This window comes from Rhinolophus sinicus, linkage group LG07 (genome assembly GCF_036562045.2).
Source record: "Rhinolophus sinicus isolate RSC01 linkage group LG07, ASM3656204v1, whole genome shotgun sequence".
Classification (NCBI taxonomy): Eukaryota; Metazoa; Chordata; class Mammalia; order Chiroptera; family Rhinolophidae; genus Rhinolophus; species Rhinolophus sinicus.
The window spans coordinates 122,789,327-122,808,292 of NC_133757.1; the positions used below are offsets into that span (position 1 = coordinate 122,789,327).

The window sequence follows — 18,966 nt, forward strand, 5'->3', positions numbered from 1 at the left end:
CCACAATAAAAAATGAAAAAAATATGTGCCTCAGAACCCATGACACATGGTATGTAAATGTTTTTAAATGCAAAGTATGTCTCTGAAACCATGGGGAGGAAGCTGAGAAATGGTTCTACCTGGTGAGAGGACTGAGTTAGTTTACTTAGATGGGGTACATAGAGAGTTACTCTTCTCTTTTCCCCATTTATTAGTTTTCTATGCTGCTTTAACAAATTGCTACAAATTTAGGGGTTTAAAACAACCCAGATGTATTAGCTCACAATTCTGTAGGTTGGAGGTCTGACAAAGGTCTCACTGAGCTCAGATCCAGGCGTCAGAAGAGTTGATTCCTTTCTGCAGCCTCTGGGAGAGAGCTATGTCCTTGGCTTTTCCAGCTTCTAAACGTTGTACGTATTCCTTGGCTTGTGGCCCCCTTCCTCCATCTTCAAAGGTAGCCTCATCACCTCTCTCTGACCTTCCACCTGTCTTCAGGTCTCTCTGAAGGAAAATGCCAGGAAATGCCCTCCAGGTTAAGAATCCTGTGACCAGACCAGGCCCATCTAAACAGTCCAGGATACTCTCCCACCTTGAGGTCCTTAACTTTAGTCACACCTGCACAGTTAAGGTTTCAAATAAGGAGTCTTCCAATTCTTCTTTCTGTCCCTCTTTTCCGCTCTGAAAAATATGAGGAATGCAGATTTCCCGGCAAGCGAATACTTGGGATTCTAGCACTTTGCCCAAAATGCACCCTTAACTGGGAAAGCAGCCTGGGAGAGAAGTTGCGGAATGAAGTTGGTATACTTGGTATTTGTCTTTGAAAGTCTAAACTTAGACAGCAATCCAAAAATGAAGATTCAAAAATTTTAGGAAGTGTACGTAACAAACCACTGTGTGTCCCATCCTGTGGACCAATGCTTACGAGGAGTCCTGAGATTCATGCCAGGGAATGCAAGGAAGGAATCTAATCATTATTGAGTGCCTTTTATAGTTCAGGCAAAATCCTACTTATTTTTCATACATTAATCATGTAATTCTCAAGAAAATGTTCACGTCCACTTGACAATTGAGAAAATGTCTGTTAGAAAACATTTAAGTAATTTGCTCCAGTGTGCTCAGGTAGACAAAGCTAGAGAGTCTAACCTCATTCTGTTTCAGTCCAAACCCTATTTCATCCTTCTTGGATAAATTTCATATTTATTGTTACTTTTAAATGTGTGTTGCTTTTTCCACCGGTCTTTTTATTTCTAAAGAAGTTTCCTGTTTTTTGTTTTGTTTGTTTTAATGTATTATTTTTTCATTCTATATTTGGGTTGTCTCTTCTTAAGATCCCTACTTTATCTCTCAGTTGTTCCTAAGATTTATTTCCTATCAGTAGAGTAGAGACAGATATCAAAGGGTTTCTGTGTTGCATACTGGCTATTTCTGGAGGGAAATAATTATTGAGTACCATTGTGATGCATTTCACATCTGTTTATAAAAGTAATATTGTGGTAATTCTTGTATTTAAACGGGCTTCTTTCAACAACAGATGTGTTTTATTCTGTTTCCCCTTTCCTGAGTTTTAATGACCACATCCTTCAAGAGACCAATGTAGAATTATGCTCCAAACTCCATTTCCCAGTCCAATGCCAACCTTCCTGCCTTTCGTTCAGCTCTGCAGAAAATGAGATGTGTTCTCTCTAAATCCTCACAGTCTCAAATATCTTCAAATAGAGAATATCCAGAACGAGGGACGAAAGGTAGATGGATGGATGGGTGGGTACAACTGGTGTACATTCACAAACCATTTGGCACCACTCACGAATATGTGATTATTAGTAAAAATCTAGCAACTACAAATATTGTGAACCAATACAAAAAATATTATACATTAAGTTTCTTTTGCCTTCAAGTGTAGAAAGCATATGAACTCATGAATATATTTTGATAAATGACAAGGAAATGTTATAGTGAACCATGGGTTCAATTTTCAGGGTGTTATGCACATGGGAAATTCTCACTAATATAATCAAAATGAAATGTACAGATGAGACTATGAGTAAGTTTGGCATTTTAAGCAATGTCTTTCCTGTTTGGATGAAATGTTCCCTCCATTAAGGTAGAGACAAGAATCTCTTTTTCAAGGATTGCTTTGAAAACTATTTCCTCAACAGGTACAAGTGTTAACAGGAAAAAGAGCATTGCTGGAGGCAAGTCCCCACTGAACAAGCGAAGATGTAAGAGGCTTCTTGGTAAAATATGGTCTTGATCCAGAGGCAGGAAGCGACCTATGAATCACCAAAACCGCAGGTGAGAAAACTGGAGTTTGCTCATTAAGTTGCTATAAAGTGGCATCATCAGACAGGCCAGTCTGTGATGCTAAAGCACTCACAGTTATCTCATTGTAAAATACATTTTTTTCTCAAGTATTGTTGGTACTAAGCTTTAGCTACAATCAGCAATTGATGTTGTGAATTTCCATCCATTTAGGGTAACAACTGAAAGCAATTGAAGTTTTAGAAAAACCATATGCAATTGTGAAATGGCACATCAGGGAATTCAACATGTAAAATGATGTTAATTATATTTAGTGTGGTTTTGTCAGGAAGCTGGGGTAGGGAGGATATTAAGTATATTTGTTTCAAAATAATGTTTATGTTTTTTGGTTTTACTGAAGTGAAGAACAATGGAAATCAGTATAGCATCTCTAATAAATGCAGGTGTGACCCTAGAATTAATGAGCCTGGTGAAATTGTCAATATTTGACCATTTTCTTACCTACAAAAAAAAGGCAATTTCTAGAGTAGCCTAACAGATCCTATAGTGAATTTTACAAATTTAGAAGATGACATGCATACCAAATTCTGACAGAAATATATTAGGTGAAACTGAGTATCATCTTTCCTGTACCCAAGAACCCATGGAAGCTCTAGACGGGGGTAAATCTGCATCCTGTGACAAGACGGGGTAAGAATTACAGGCATTTTACTAACTCCAAAAGGAAAGCATCGGGGCTGAAAACAGAGAAAACAGACAGAAGGGGAATAAGAAAATCAGAGGAACGGTGTTTCTGAAAAATACCTTCATCTTAAATATTATATACGTTTTTATAAATATAAGAAAGGCAGAGCTCATGAGTTGTGTTGATACTAAGATTTAAAGGAAACTCAACAGGAAGTCAAACCTGTAAAAGAATTAGGGTACATTCAGGATCAAACCTGGACTCTTGAGCAGTGATTCTTTTCAAACTGTCCTCTGCTTGTCCCTAGAGGGTTTAGGGGTTTGTGATCTAAGGCTATTATTTCTTTACAAGCTCTATGAGATTAAAATATAATCGAGCCCACGAAAGAGATCCTGAGACAGGCATATACACTCATTTCCCAGTTGCATTACATGAGGAGCTCCTGGAAATTTGAGCCATTTTATAAAGCAACATGAAATATGGAATTATTTAACTAAATAGTTATTAAACTGAAATAAACTCAGTGTGTGTCTGTCATAAATCAAACATTGCATTAGATTTGAGTGTAAGAAAATGAAAAAAAAAAGGTTATTGCAGAAAAGAAAATTTGAAAAATGTAAGTACATTTTTGGTATTTCCTCTTCAAAAATTGCCCTTTTCTTCACTTTTGCAGTAAAATAACTTGACCTGGTTCTATGGAATCTCAGTTTCAGAACCACTGGCCCAAAACATCCTTCACTGGATTGTATGAATTTATAAAATAATAATTTGTTTAAAAAATGCTTTCCATCTTTGATTTTCTGTCACAGATTTTATTTAGGATTTGGCAATTTTTTGTTCCAATTGGAAAAAAAAAAATCCATTCTCTGAAAATATCCCCCTTTTAATAAGGTTCTGAGTTCTAAACAAATATTAATCTTGGAGGTATTTTGATAGCTCACTATAAGACAAAGTCTCCCTTATGATGTATCTCTTCCCTTTACGAAGTTTAAAACCCTCTGGGTAAGAGGGTTTATTTAACTTAGAGGTTCCGTATCACTTTCTTCTCTCTTCCTAATTTATAGCCCTTCTCTGAAACACTGGCTGCTCAACTTGCTATTTTTAATGCGAAGGAAACTAAACCATAGGCCTTACAGTGCTGCTCAAATGTCTAAAATGTTAAACAAAAGTCTATTGACCCAGAAAATAACCAAACAACTGCTAATGATTTTCCTATAATTTCCGGCTTTGTATCCTATGTTTGCTAACGCGCTCGCCAGCCACATTCCAGGGCCTGTTCTGGTTTTCTCCTCCGACGGTCAGAACCAGACCTGGTGAGCGGCCACACGCCTGACCGGCCGTCAGAAGGGGCACTTCTGCTCCCAACGTTTTTGGAACTGGTTTCATCAGCATAGGAAGACGAAACACTTCTGGAGTGGTTGTAAGGGAACAGAATGGTAGTGGTTTAAAACGGAGAAGAAATCGTGTTCCCGGGGGCAAGTATATGAGGCAAGTAAAGATACCAAGTAAAACAGTTTCCTTCCTTCTCGTCTGCCCTGCGAACCTAAGCCGATATGTAACAACGGAAAACATTTTCAGATTTAGGGTCAAAAGGTAATCATGCTGCAATGTCTTGAAACAGGCACCAAGGTATCTTGATTTGGCAGATGTATATAATCATTCGTAGTTCTAATTAAGAATTTTCGGGAGGATCAAAAACTCTCGCCTTGAAGCTACCTCTCTACTTTCCTTCTTTCCAGTGTCTTACACGCCACGCCTAAATGTTTTGTTTTCTGCTATTCTACTTTGGAGCAATAAATACTTCTCTGTGTGCATAAGGGCCTGCATTACAATGTGTCATACAAAAGAAAAAACAACAATCTTCCTATTGTCATCTGGCTGTGGACTAGATGCTCTCTGTCCATTGTTTTGACTGTACTGCTCTTAGGCTCAATCACTATTCTCAGTACATTGAACCACAACAGAGAAGAGGAAGTGCTGAAAGATCAGCACTGGGGGCACAATTCTGCCCTGCTCCCCCAGCCCCAGCCCTTGCAACTCCACAGCAACACAGAGTCACATTATAGTGGCGTGGGCTACAGCCCCACACGTCTTTGGTACCGTTTTTACAACCGCTGTTTGCAAGGCTGCAGATTGTAGTCAGTTAATGCCTAACACTTGGTGCCCTCAGAGAAATTTCACATTAATAAAACCTACAAAGCACAGTTCTGTTCCTTTGAAGTTGCTACTAAACATGTAATATTAGCTTGTGAAGCATTAGATGAGGAAATGAGCTCGATAAGGACTCTTGCAGTAATAGCTCTAAATTGATTATTTCCTTCCCCAAATAAACTTGCCAGGCAGCCCTGTGGGCTTACTTCCGAATACTTGCCCTGCCCAGGAATCTTATCACCGGGAAGGGACCAGCAAAAACACAGACACGCTGAGATAAGGCACAGTCACCAGGTATTAATACGCTTATGAGATTCAGCCTTTTTTAAATGAACCGAAGATCTCTTGAGCATGACCACAAATTAAATATTCATTAATGGCATCCTAATCACGGGGAGAAGAAAGAACAGTGTCTTTTAATGTGATTATGTTAAATAGTCAAGCATAACCAACTCTAGTCAAGCATAAACGAAGGTGAATTCAAGCTTCTGTGCACATTTAGAAGTCACATATGTAAAAGGAAATGTAAAGAACAATCTTTCAAAAGACATCCACAGAACACATACTTGCATTTAAACAATATTTGAATTTTAACAACACTCAGAATCGAACAATTCTGAGAGGGATAATATACAAGGATCCTGAGCAAGACAATATGTAAGACGTATGCAAACCAGTGCTATAATCTGACATGTTATTCAAATAATTGGAGATGAAATATTGACAGTAATAAACCTTCTTTACAGATACTCTGCCCCTTCTAACATCTTGGAGGCAGTCAAGGTAATTTAGCATCTCATTTGATGGATGTGGAAAATTAAGTGTTTTGCCCAATGTAACAACACAGCCAGTAAATGCAAGACTGGGGATGGAACCCATAACCAATTCAACCCTTTCTAAATTGTTCTACCAAGCAGCACAGATTAAATTTACCTTGATAAGATTCACTTATTCATTTGACAAATACCGACTAACCACCTATCATATGCCAAGTACTCAGGATATAGCCATGAGAAAAACAGACTAAAATTCCTATCTCCAAGAAGTTTTCATTTTAATGCATAAACACAACATATAAATAAAATGCATAATATGTTACATTGTAATGAGGCATTGGGAGAAAAATGCATCAGGAAGCAGGATAGAAAGTATGAAATCTTAGATACGGTGGTCGAGAAAGGTGTATCAGAGAGAAAGTAACATTTGAATATTTCTTGCCATGGAAAGAACTTTCCAGGCAAAGGGGGAAAGCAGGTGCAAAAGGGAAGAACATTCCTGGTACAGAGAAAAAAGTTAGGGACAAAGTTGTGAGACAGGAGTAAGCTGAGGCTGCTGCAGGAGCAGGGAGGAGGCAGAAGGGCGGAGTGGGCGGGAGAGAAACGCCCAAGTAGGCAGAGTGGATGATGCAGGCGTATGTGGAAGACCTGCCATAATGAGGCTGCAGCCCACACAACCCTCTCTGAAGTTAATATAGTCACAGCCCCTTTAGCTACAGACTTTCCATATGATTTCTACATTTTTTTCTAGATTGGTGTGAATGCTATTCTGTGGGAAATGTTTTCCTTAGACACATTGAATAAGCATTTAATTCTGAAATCCGAGTAGGCAGAACTGTCCTTACCCCCCCACCCCGCCACCCACCACACAGCAAACTTTCATTGAAAATTCATTTCTCATTCACTATAATGTTATCATTTTTAAGACTCCCCCGGAATTAATATTTTTATGAACTAATCAATACGTGCCATTTGTATTACTTTTGTCCCTCTCGTTTTATCTGCATTTTGTCCATAATGAATGGTAATTTTCTGTCTATATTCTGGTCCTCTAGACCCTGATGGTCCCCACCAATCACTGAGTCCAGGGGAAAAACAACTCTTATAAAACTTTCCAGATTCCCACTGGAGAGACTTCATTTCCCTAGGCAAGACCCATTGGTCTTCAAAATGGTAACATAGTCTTTATTCCTGGACCCAAAGTTCTGATTCCTGATTCTAATTCTTAAGCCGTGTTCTTAAAATTTTTGGCATGGTGGGGGAGAGTTAAAAACAACTTTAAGAAACTGATAAAAGCATTAGATTTCTTTCCCAGGGGGGCAAAATATAAACAGTAAAAAAAAAGAACACCAAATGTTTACATAAAATTGTAGGGTGTCCTGGGTCTTGTGAAGGACATCTGTGGATCTATGAGTGCACACTTCTTAACCCCAAGGGTGGAGATTTCAGAGATGAAATAAGGAGAAGATAAGGCCACCGCAAATACACTGGGGAAGTTCCTTTGAAAATGAAGGATTTAGAGTCCTGTGTTCTTCAAACAACTCCCTCCAGATAAAGCCCCGGCAGCTGCTAATCAGCCAGCCAGCCACCAGCTAATGAAGCTTCCTCTTTCTTTTCCCTTTGCTGCCCTGAAATGATCTGAGAAACTGAGGAAGCTTGAGAAGATTCTTAAAGATCATGAGAGAGTAATTACAATCATCTCTGTTTTACCAAGAGTCTAATTAAAAACAGTTAGAGTGAAAACATGTGTTTCTTATTCTTCAGTTGTTTTGTAATCAGCAACAAAAATGAGAAAGTAGCTACTCAGAAAATTAAGGAAGCAGGAACATTTTTAAAGAAAGTGATCTGAGGTGCAAAGTAAAACCTTTGGTGCAGAATCTGGAACACGAAAGCAAAAATGATAAAAATGAAGATTATTAACATTTTTAGGTCTGTTAATTATTTCATGGTCTGTGATTATTTTGTTGAATATATACTCTTAATTCATTGCTCATTTCAGTGATTTGATTTTGACTGCAATGATGGTATTTGTTTACGCTTTTTATAAATCAAGGAAATTAGACTGGTTTTTTCCTGCCATATGCATTTCAATTTTTTCCCCAAAAAATTGTCAGTTGTGTTTTCTTTGTTGACAATTCTTTTCACCAGACAAGAGTTTATTTTGTTTAGATGAATGGTTTTCCTTGGATTCTCATGAACATTTTATGAACTCTGGGTTTAAGAACACTTAAGAAGTCCCTTCTTGTTCTAAACTAATAAAGTTATCATTGTTTTCTTCTAGAATTTTTGTGTTTTTATTTTAAATGCTTAAATGTTTGATATAAGGAGTAAGATAAAGATCCAAGTTCACTTAATTTTTTTTCTAAATATTTAGTCAATTTGTTATAAATTAAATTCCATATGTATTTGGGACTATTCCTGGATTGTGTTTTGCTACTATCTACTCATAAAGACTACGACATTTTAACCGTTGTTGCTTTATTATATATATTTTAGAAAGAGTAAAGCTAGTTCCTTGTTATTAATTTTCTCTTTCAGAATTTTCCTGAATATTCTTGCATGTCAATTCCTCCAGATGAGTTTTACATAGATTATCAGTAAAAATATCATGTAAGCGTTGTATTAACAGTTGGGATCATATTGAATTTATAGGTAAATTTGGGTATACCGTTATCTTTACAAGAGTGATCCTTCCTACTCAAGAATATAGAGCATCTTTGTGTCTATTTCAGTGATCTTTTATGTCTCAGAAAAGTTTTCATCTTTACTTCATCGAGGTATTACACATCTCTTATTTGGCACATTTCTAGACATTTTATGTTTGGGGTTAGAATTGTAGAGGGAAAATTCTATCAATTAAAATATTTGCTAGGCTATTTTTTGCACACAGAGTTACCCATTTTATTTTTTTAAACAATTTTGAAAATAGCTGTCACTCTGAATTTTCTTAGTGACTGATTGATTATTTCACTGATTCTGTAAGATTTTCTTGGTTAACATCTAATTTTGTAATCTTTTAGTTTTATTCTTTCTAATCATATTGCCTATTGATGAGCATCATCATAGAAATTAAAATAATGGTTCCTTTGAGTGAATGAGCATTAAATTTTAACTTTCCTTTTTAGGCAAAACTATTTTTTATGTTAAAATCATAAAAATCATCCATTTTAAGCATGCAGTGTTTTTTAAGAAATTTGCAGTTTTGTAAACCACATCACATTTTAGTTTTAGAACATTTCCATCCCCTCTAAAGGATCTCCTGTGCCCATTTGCAATCAATGCCCATTTCCACCCCATACCAGGCAACCATTGATCTATATTCCAACCCTATAGGTTTGCTTTTTCTGGATTTTTCATACAAGTGGAATTACACAGTGTGTAGTGTTTTGCATCTGGCTTCTTTCACTTAGCATAATGTTTCAATACATCATTCTTTATTATTGTCAGATAATAGTCTATGTACGGCTATACCATGTTTTGTTAATTCATTCAAAGGTATGTCTTAGTATTTGCCTAAATTTTAGTTAGCCTTTACAGATGTTTTGTTTTTATTATAATTCATTTATTAGTTACCAAACAATTATTTACAGAATTATTATATAAGACTAAAATAGAAGTTTAAAGTGTTAGGTAGCTGCCAAAACTATTGAATTAATTGTTCTTTTTTATACTTGACATTACTTTATTTGTTATTTGTTTTTCCTACTATTTTTATTTTTCCTTTTTTTTTTGTCTTGGTTTGTCTTTGTTTTATTTTTCATTTCTTCACATTTTTAAGCTGACATGATTATACACATGACGTTCAATTTTAAAAGCTGCCCATTATTATTTATTTCATTTTATGAGATTTACTAAAAGAAATTTTATTAAATAGAGGAGAGGATGTGAAAAAATGATTCACTCCAGATGTCAAATATGTTAGGTGTGCCAATGGCATTTAATAACTAACCCCTTAAATAATTATTTGATGATCAAAAGCTACTGTCCCAAGGCACATCTTCTACTCTGCACAGACACTGAGCACTGCCAGTTTCTTTTAACAAAAAGAAAGACAGAGAAATGTTAGGAGTCATAGCAGATATTAGAGTGGGAAAAACAGCATATTGGAAAGTAGGGAAGGAAGATTGAGAGAAAACAAACAAACAAAAAAGGTGGGTGTGCTTAAGAAGATGAATTTGGTGGAAGTCACTGCCCAGACCCTGGAAGTGAGGTCAGAGGAGAACAGCCAGCTGGTAGCTCCTGACTGGTCTTCTCCAGCTGAGACCTGCTTTAGCCACCGTCACTCCCATTTGGGAGCAGCTACTGTGATAACTGAGTGACGCAGAAATACAAAGGCCTGATTTTCAGCCCAACAGAGGACAAAGACCCAGCCATTTTGGTCCCAAAAGGGACACTGTCTGGATGGCAATTCTTACCCGAGAGCACCCTGCCAGTTGCCTCACAGTTGTACTTCTCCCTCTGCCAATCCTATTTCGCCACCTTCCTCTCACAGATAGGAATCCAGAGACACCAGAAACTGAACTAAGTGGGTGTCAGCATGTGGGGAAGTGGGAGAGCATCACGCAAAAGTAGCAGGACACTACCTGAGGTAGAAGTCAGCAGAATATGAAAACATCTCGGTTAACCTCAAGGATGATGACGGTGAAAGACCTAACGTACAGCTGACTGTATTAATGAGGGTAAGTGATACACATTTGCCGCTATAACCAGTAAACCTCTAGACCTCCATTAGTTTGATTTTTACAGCAAGGGTAGTCACTTTGTTTGAGCGACTCGCAGGTCACACAGCAAAGCCTAGAGGTGAGATATAGGGAGTCCACTCGTATCTCATACGACATACAAGGGAATAGATGCAAGAAGGGTGGAGAATTGAGAACAATAACGTAATTCAAATGTCTTTCAACAAAATTCAAGTGACTTAGCTCCGAAACAAAAGACAGAGATAAAAAGATTGTCTTCTTTCTCTTTTCAGCAAGGTGTATATCCAGATGTTAGTCTCTCACTCTTTATATGTAACCTCTTTAAATCTTTGGGTAACTTCAAAAATTCTTTTCTACTAATGTTTCTTTCAGTATGTGGTATGTTCAATGAAATAAGGCAAAGAAGGGCTGGCAGACAGGAGAAAATAAAAATGGACCAAACAAAAAAAAAAAGGGAAAAAATGCTATAATTATAAATTTCATAAAACCTACTTAAAATCAAATATAAATTATAATAATACAAACAAAACTCATTAATACTCATTAATGTCGAAAATTAAGTTAGCTGCCTGGTGAGCCATTTTGAAGCTCTCTGCAGACCGCAGAGGGAAGAAAATGAACAAGAAACAACAGACAAGGTATTAAATTGGAGGAAAAAAAGACTGGGACCCAAATCTGATAAATGATCCTGAAAAAGAGAACCGAAAAAGTACTGAAAAGAGGATTCATAAAAAAATGAATTTAAAGATTTAAAGAGGTAACATCTGAGAGGTGAAAAAATATCAACCCCTGGACATACCCTAGCGGAAAAAGAAAGAAGACAAGCTGCTTAGAAGCCAGAAAAAAATGTAACCTCCAATGAAAGACAGATGAAAGGATGCAAGGACCTCTTCTTTACCACACTAACATCCAGAAGAAATGGGAACACATATCTGTAAATGCTTTACAGGAACAACCTTTAAGCTACATGTTCTGTATTCACCCAAGTTTTGCTTCATGTGTAAAAGTGACTGAAAGTATATCATCCATGTGTTTATTCTGGAAAAGAACAACCCGGAAAGTCTTCTGCTAAGGTATATCTGTACACAAGAATGGGGAAATGATGGTGTAAGAACAGAAGTGAGTATCAGAAAACATTAAAACATAGTATTAGGTGTAAACAATTGTTTAACAATATGTCAGAATGTACAGTTTAACAGTATTTGAAAGAAAAGTAATTGAGCCATTATATAGTATATGAAAACAATACTTTAAAATAAGAACCTGGGTACAAATCATAGATTATATTGTTAAAAAAGATGGTAGGAGAGAACAAATAAACTTGACGTGAAATTGTAACTCATAAACCTTCAAGCTGAATAATGAAATATAGAGTTATGTAAATCAAAAGCTAGTTTAGAAGGAAAAAATGGAAAACAACAGTAGCGAGATACTTCATTTTGTCTAAGGCCTTGCTAAATCAAGCAAAACAAAAATGAATAAAGACATGGGTAGAAAATCAGGATTCTTTGGCCAGTAACAGAAAGCAGAACTCAAACAATCAGGGAAAACAGTTCTTTTTTTTCCCCCCTTGTTCTTTAATAAGAGGAAGTTTGAAAGAAACATAGTGACTCTGTGATATCAGAAGAGACCAAGGTATCTTTAATCTTCTACCCCGAAATTTTCCCTGTGGCTAACTCCCCTCCTGGTTACAAGATTAAAATCACACGTCTCTTCCACACATGCAGACATGGCAGTGTCCTGGGGAAGGAACGGGATAATTAATTCCTTATTCATCTCTGCCTCTCACTCCCTCCCTTTTTTCTTCTTTTGACTGAAAATGTCTTTCATAATCAAAATCACTCCAGCAGATTGCACTCACCACTCCATTAGCAGAGACAATTTACTATCATACAATAAAAAGAAATTAAGAGACTAATTTGCTAGTGCAGCTCAAAAATAAAACAAAATAAACTTAAGAATAAAGAGACTAAAAATTAATAAAGATTAAAGTAAACGTTTTTTTAAATTGTAAATCAATAGAATTGATGCATAATTGCCTTAGATAACGTGCTAGAAATAAAACCAATACTAAATAAAACAATTGGTATAAGAAAAATGTATAAATTCACAAAATTAGAAATAAACACAGAGGGGATATAACCAGGGAACAGAGCGTATTTTTAAAATATAAGATATACTTAGCAGAATACATATGATGAACAAATGCAGAAAAAAAAAGTTTTATATTTTATTAGTAACTAGTACTATAAAAACACAAAGGCAAAAGTTCCAGAGCAACAGAAAATCATGCATTGCAGTGAAGTGTGAAACATGGTCCAGGTTATGTGCTAAAGCTGCCATACACTTTCCCAGCAATTCCCCTCCTAAGTACATGGCTAACAGAGTTCTATACATCAAGAGACAAAAGTATGTTTATAACAACATTGTTTGTAACAGCCCCAAACTGGAAACAACCCGGATGCCACCTACTGTAGAATGGAAAACTGTGGTTTATGCATGAAATGGAATTCTGTACAGCAATGAAAAGGAACAAACAGGAGCTCAACCCAACAACAAATCAGAAATATAATGTTGAGCAAACGAAGCCAGACACAGAAGACTACGTGCTCTATGATTCCAGCTATGTGACTTTGACCATCAGGAATCTAGTTTATGGTGGTAAAAATGAGGCTGGTGCTTTTCCTAGAGCAGAATAACCCTTGAAGGGAGCCTGGGAGAGGCATCTGGGGAGCTAGTAATGTTCTCTGCCTTTATCTGGGTGGACATTGCATGAGTATATTTATTATGAAGAAATTCATTGGGCTAGACATGTATTATTTTGCACATTTCTCTACATGCATTATACTTCAATAAAAAAATGTTTTACTTAAATCTCCAAATGGGTTGGTCTCAAAATCTTCCACCACTTACTAGATGTATGTCCTGGGCAAGATATAAAAACCTCGTCAAGCCTCAGTTTCCCCCCCTGTATATCAGCAATAATAATTGTTTCTTCTTCATATGGTGGCTGTGAAGATTAGATAATATCATGCTTGGAACATGCTCAGCTCAGCACAGTGTTTGACATCCAGTAAGCATTGAGTAATTGAGAGCATAAGTGAAAATTGTCAACAATTTACGTACAGAGACTATAAGAAGGAAATGATAACATTTTACTAAAGGGCTTAAATGACTAGAATATATTCAGAAATTAACTGTTTATAGATAATATGTAGATAGATTCTCTTTAGATGATATGTAATATGCTTATAAATAGGCTCAGGAATAGATAGGAAGACTTGGTATTTTGCAGGAAATCTTTAATAATATTTCCTCTTATTAAATAACACATTCAATATAATTTCAGTAAAAATTCCAAACGGCCTTTTTTAAGAGACAAAATTATTCTCAAGTTCACTGAAATGGGTGGAAATAATCACTTAATGGTGTGGAGTAACTGCTGTCTGTGACTAGAAATGTATAAGTAATTAGTTCCCTGGTTTGCAATGCCTCAGTTCCTCAATAAGTAATTGTCCCAGAAAGGAAGAAAAAAACATGAAGACACAGCTGTGACGTGTGAGATCACATGATCACTGCTCATGCCCAAGTTCAGGCAAACCAGGTGATGTTGAGATAAACATTTGGAAATCTGGCCTCCCAAAAATAAAAACCAGATTTTGACAAAATATAAAAGTGAAGGGAAATCTTTAGTATATCTCCAATATATATATATCTACAGATGTTTATCAAGATTTTTAAAATAATCTGTTACGTGAGGGAAATTGGTTTCCAAATAAAATAATAATTTATAATGATGAAGACTGAAAGGCAACCAAAATGATGAAATGCAGGGGGTTTACTTAAGTGAATTGTTGTTATCTTTATAATTTACTATCATTAAATATTAATTAAATCAAAGATCAGCATTATGTACAAAGCTTTAAGTATTTAATGACATGAAAACATTGCTGATATATTACTAAACATAAATAGCAAATCTTATGTACAAAATATATATTTTATAAATATGTGCAAAATAGAAAGATAGAGGCCAAGAAAAGATATAGTAAAATCCTTGAAAGTAGTTAATTGTGCATGGTGGGAATATGAGAACATTTTTGTGTTTCTGTGTTTTCTGAACTGAACATGTATCACTTTATTAATTAGAAAACAAGGAGAATGTTCTTTTCCTAAAGGGAAGAGCCGAAAGCTAGGAAAACTACAGAGCAAGACCAGGCGCTCGTCAGACTATGTCCGCTGTGCAGTCTGGTTCTGTTCCTTTCCATGATGCTTAACTTGGTCAAGTTATTTAACTTCTCTGTTTTTGTAAATGTAAAGTATCAGGTTACTACCCAGTTGGTCTCACAATATATGTTTCCAATGCTATCCTTTTTTAAAAAATTGAATTTCCCTGGTAACATTTTCCAAAAATCAATTGACTGTCTGGTCTCCACTCTGCTTCCTTGATCTATCCGTTTGTCCACACTCTATTGATTAATATAGGTATATAGTAGGTCTTAAAATCAAGTAGGGTAAGTACTCAACTTTGCATTTTCTTTTGTAAACTTGCTCCTACCTCCATAGATGTTTCTGAGGAGCCACCTCCAGTTCCCTTCCCTGTGGCCCTCACCATAGGCAGTCCACCGCAGGGCTATGTCCTTCTCCAAGACCAGCAGGAGAAGCTGTCTCATGTGTGCAGGCAGGACAGAGTGACCTAACCAAGGGCAGGCCATCTCGCCACCTCTGACATCTTGAGCCCGTCCCAGGTTCTGCTGACACTCAAGGGGAGGGGACTATACAAGGGCGTAGCACGCTGGGCTCAGCTTAGGTTTTGTCGGCCACACTTTCTTACGTTAGATTTATTCTTGAGTGTTGTTATGATTTCTGATGCTACAGAAAATGAGTTTTAAGTGTTCATTTTCTATTTTTGTTATGAATACATAAAAATACCATTGATTTTTGTATGTAGAGCATTTATTCTGTGAACTTGCTGTCTTCACTGACTAGTTCTAGTACTTTTTTTGTACATTCCATAGGGGTTCTATATGTAAGCAACCATGTCATCTGCAAATAACAATAATGTTACTTCTTTTCCTATCAGTATGCCTTTTCTGTCTTGTCTTACTCTACCGTGTTTTCTGTGACATTTCCTGCAGTGTTGAATGGGAGTGGTGAGAACGGGCGTCCTCGATTTCTTCCTGATCGTTGGGGAAAAGGTTTTATTATTTCAACATTAAGCATGATGTTCGACGTAGTTTTTTTTCCCCATAGATGTCCTTTTATCATGTTGGGGAAGCTCCTTTAGCTCCTTCCCTTGTTGGCTGAATGTTTTCAGTGTAAAATTGTTACTGAATTTTGTCAAAACTTTTTTCTACTTATACCGCATGGAGCAGTGACCCAAACCTGCTCTATTATGTATTCATGAAGCTACTAACTTGGGAGTGGTTGGTTATGCAGCCGTAGACAATTGGATGGTTTTGGTACCTGAATGTGGTGCTATCATAACAAAAACCTAAAATAATGTGCCCTTGGCTTTGGAGCAACCTGTGTGAATATAGAAGCTTAGTGTTTCAGGAGAAGCAGATTTTGTATATTCCAGCAACTGGATAAAGCCCAGGGTGGCCCCAGCAGAGTGGATGATCGGAACGGGGTTGGCAATGGTGCTGAGGGGTAAGCAGAGGATGGATCATACCAGGTATTTGAGACAATGTAAAGGGTTTGAATTCTACTCTTCTCTCAATGAGAAGCCACCAGAAAGCTTTCCCATCAAACAGAGAACTGATGTGATCTAACTGAACTTTTGAAAAAGACACGATTAAAAAGCTGCCATACAAATAATGAGTTATAAAAGCAGGCAAAGGGAGACAACTAAGAAGGCAATTTTTATGACATGATGGAGTATTGGACTGGAGTGTTGGAGGAGGAGAGGTGTGAAATGGTAACTTTTTAAGGGGTGTTAATAAAGACATAATTTCGTGCATCCCCTGGTTACTCCTCTGTTATTCAGTAGTCTCTTTAAGAATGTCCACACAAGTAATCTCTTGCAGACCTCAGTAACTGACATCATATTTCCACTTTATCTTTGCCTAAAAGAAAGATCATAGCCACATTTTTGGTTCAACCTTAGGAGGTGACAGCATGTACAGCTGTGCACTATTTTTTCCCATTGCTCTCATCCATTTCTTGTTTCTATCATTGCTTTCTCTGGGCTGATTTCTTATTTTGCTTTAGATCACCCATATTTTTTAAGCAGCTTCAAATTCTGTCTAGGATCAGATGATATATATATATATATATATATATATATATATATATATATTCTAGACACCAAGGTTATTTTAATCTTTAGTAAGAAAAGATGGGAGAGGGAGTGGACTGAGCTTGGCGTGGGCCAGTCTGGATCCAGCTGTTTGCTACCTGTTTACCTGAAATGGTCCCAAGCATGAGAACTGAACAGCCCCTCACAAGTTGAGACAGTTTAGTAGCAAGACATAGCCTGGGCCTGGGCAGCAGGTAGAAGTTTCTGTCTTGATGTACTTTCTTTCCATTATTCCTTAACCTTCCATAAACCCTGTTAAAAATTAGATCTGGTCTCAATTTGTGGGCAATTACAGAACAGGGGATTACTCCAGGGGATAACACTGTTTCTCCAAGATCAAGGTGGAGAGCGCTCTGGTGGTTTATGATGGAAGCTTTTCCAGTAAAATGCCAAACTCACAAGAGGAACTAGTTGGCTACCTAGAGGAATGGGAAGGCATGATGGCAGGAGCGCAGCAGGTTAGGAGTCCGTTTTGAGCACAGAGAAAGCCACAGACTGAGAGGAATTCTCAGATTTACCTAGGGAACATTTTGTGGGGGTTAATCTCTGACAATAAAACTAGTAGATGTTCAGATAATAGTGGCTTAGATTAGACACTAAGAAGAACCACAACAGGAAGAGGAGGAGGAGGAGGGATACGTAAATCTATCCATACCCACCTACTCTACCCCTCTGTGCAAGCACACCTCTCACTGATAAATGTTTCCCCATGGGTTATTTTTTTCCCCTATATTTTTTCCCAATGAATGCCAGCCTAGATATTTCAGAATGAATTATGACGTCTTCTGCACATAAGTCCACAACCCTGCCCTTTCGATTTACAAGTGAGAAACACAGACCTATTTAGAATGATATGACATGATTGCTCCACCCTAGCTAGAGTCATTGTTCTTTTTTGAAAAGGCAGCCTTTGGTATAAACAAATTTGTAAAGCAAAACACAGACACTTTCATCTGCCAGATCCAATGTGGTAATTTAATAGCCAAGAGATTACATAAATAAGTAAAGTTTGTAAAAATATCATTATAAAGCCATTAGTTTCCGCATTTCCTTAGAAAGTACCATTGACTCTGACAGAAACAGTGATCTGGGATTCGTTTGAAAATTATGTCTCATTCATAGGAAAAAGTTTTGCATAGTGCCTGCTATAAGCAAAGGAAAGGCAGTAAGAATCTATTTATTAGGTTGATGCAAAAGTAATCGCGGCTTTTGCAATTATTTTTAACCTTTTAAACTGCAATTGCTTTTGCTCCAACCTAATAATATCACAAATATCACACAAGTATATATACCACACTTATTTCTGCATAAATGTTTATGATTATATTTTTCTTCCTTTAATAGACAGTCCCTTTTGTTTAAAGAAAAACTCACATTGCAAACTAAGATCTTTATGACTTTTCAACTCCAACTGAGCTTCTTTTTTTTTTTTCCTTTGGAACACCACACACTCCTCAGACTATGATAGAAAATTTAATTGTATATTTTTTCATAGTGTATTTATTGTTCATATGAGTTTGTTATACATCCCCCCAATGTCATTAGAAGGTATCTGACCGGTGATGGCCACGTCTTACCAGGTCTTACTGACCTATGTAGAATACAAGTCTGGATGCTATTATAAAAATTAAATACTGTTTTTTAAAGATTTGTTTTTAAAAGCCAGAATACCAGTGTATTTCATTGTTTAAAAAAAGAGAGAAAGAGAGAGAGAGAGAGCAGTCACAGGCACCACCATAATGAAAGCCACCTGACCAACCCTGCTCCCCAAAACAACAATGATAATAATGAAACTATTTGTTGAGCGCTGACTATGCCACACTACACGCACATTAGATTAGCTCTTTCAGTCCTCACAAGTCAAGAGCTGGTTCCTGCTATCATTTTTGCTATTAGGCACACCTACTTGGAAGTTCATATCCTAATCACGTAATTTTTACATTAATTTACAATGACAAGTAACTGCAACTTGAACTGTAACGTCCTAATGTCAATATGGCACCCTCCGTCCCTAAGCAGACACAGGATAACCTCATTTTCCTAAACAGAAAGCCAAAAAACCGGTGAGGACATGAAATTTTAAAACAAAGACGGTTCTAAAACCCAACAGTTAGT

The 18,966-nt window shown here is 36.7% G+C and overlaps 1 long non-coding RNA gene across 2 annotated transcripts in view; it reads right to left on the reverse strand.

The window, feature by feature from the left end:
* Nucleotides 1–18,966, reverse strand: part of LOC141572760 (uncharacterized) — a 323,171-nt gene that overhangs the window by 86,139 nt on the left and 218,066 nt on the right. The gene's annotated exons all lie outside the window — the stretch shown is intronic.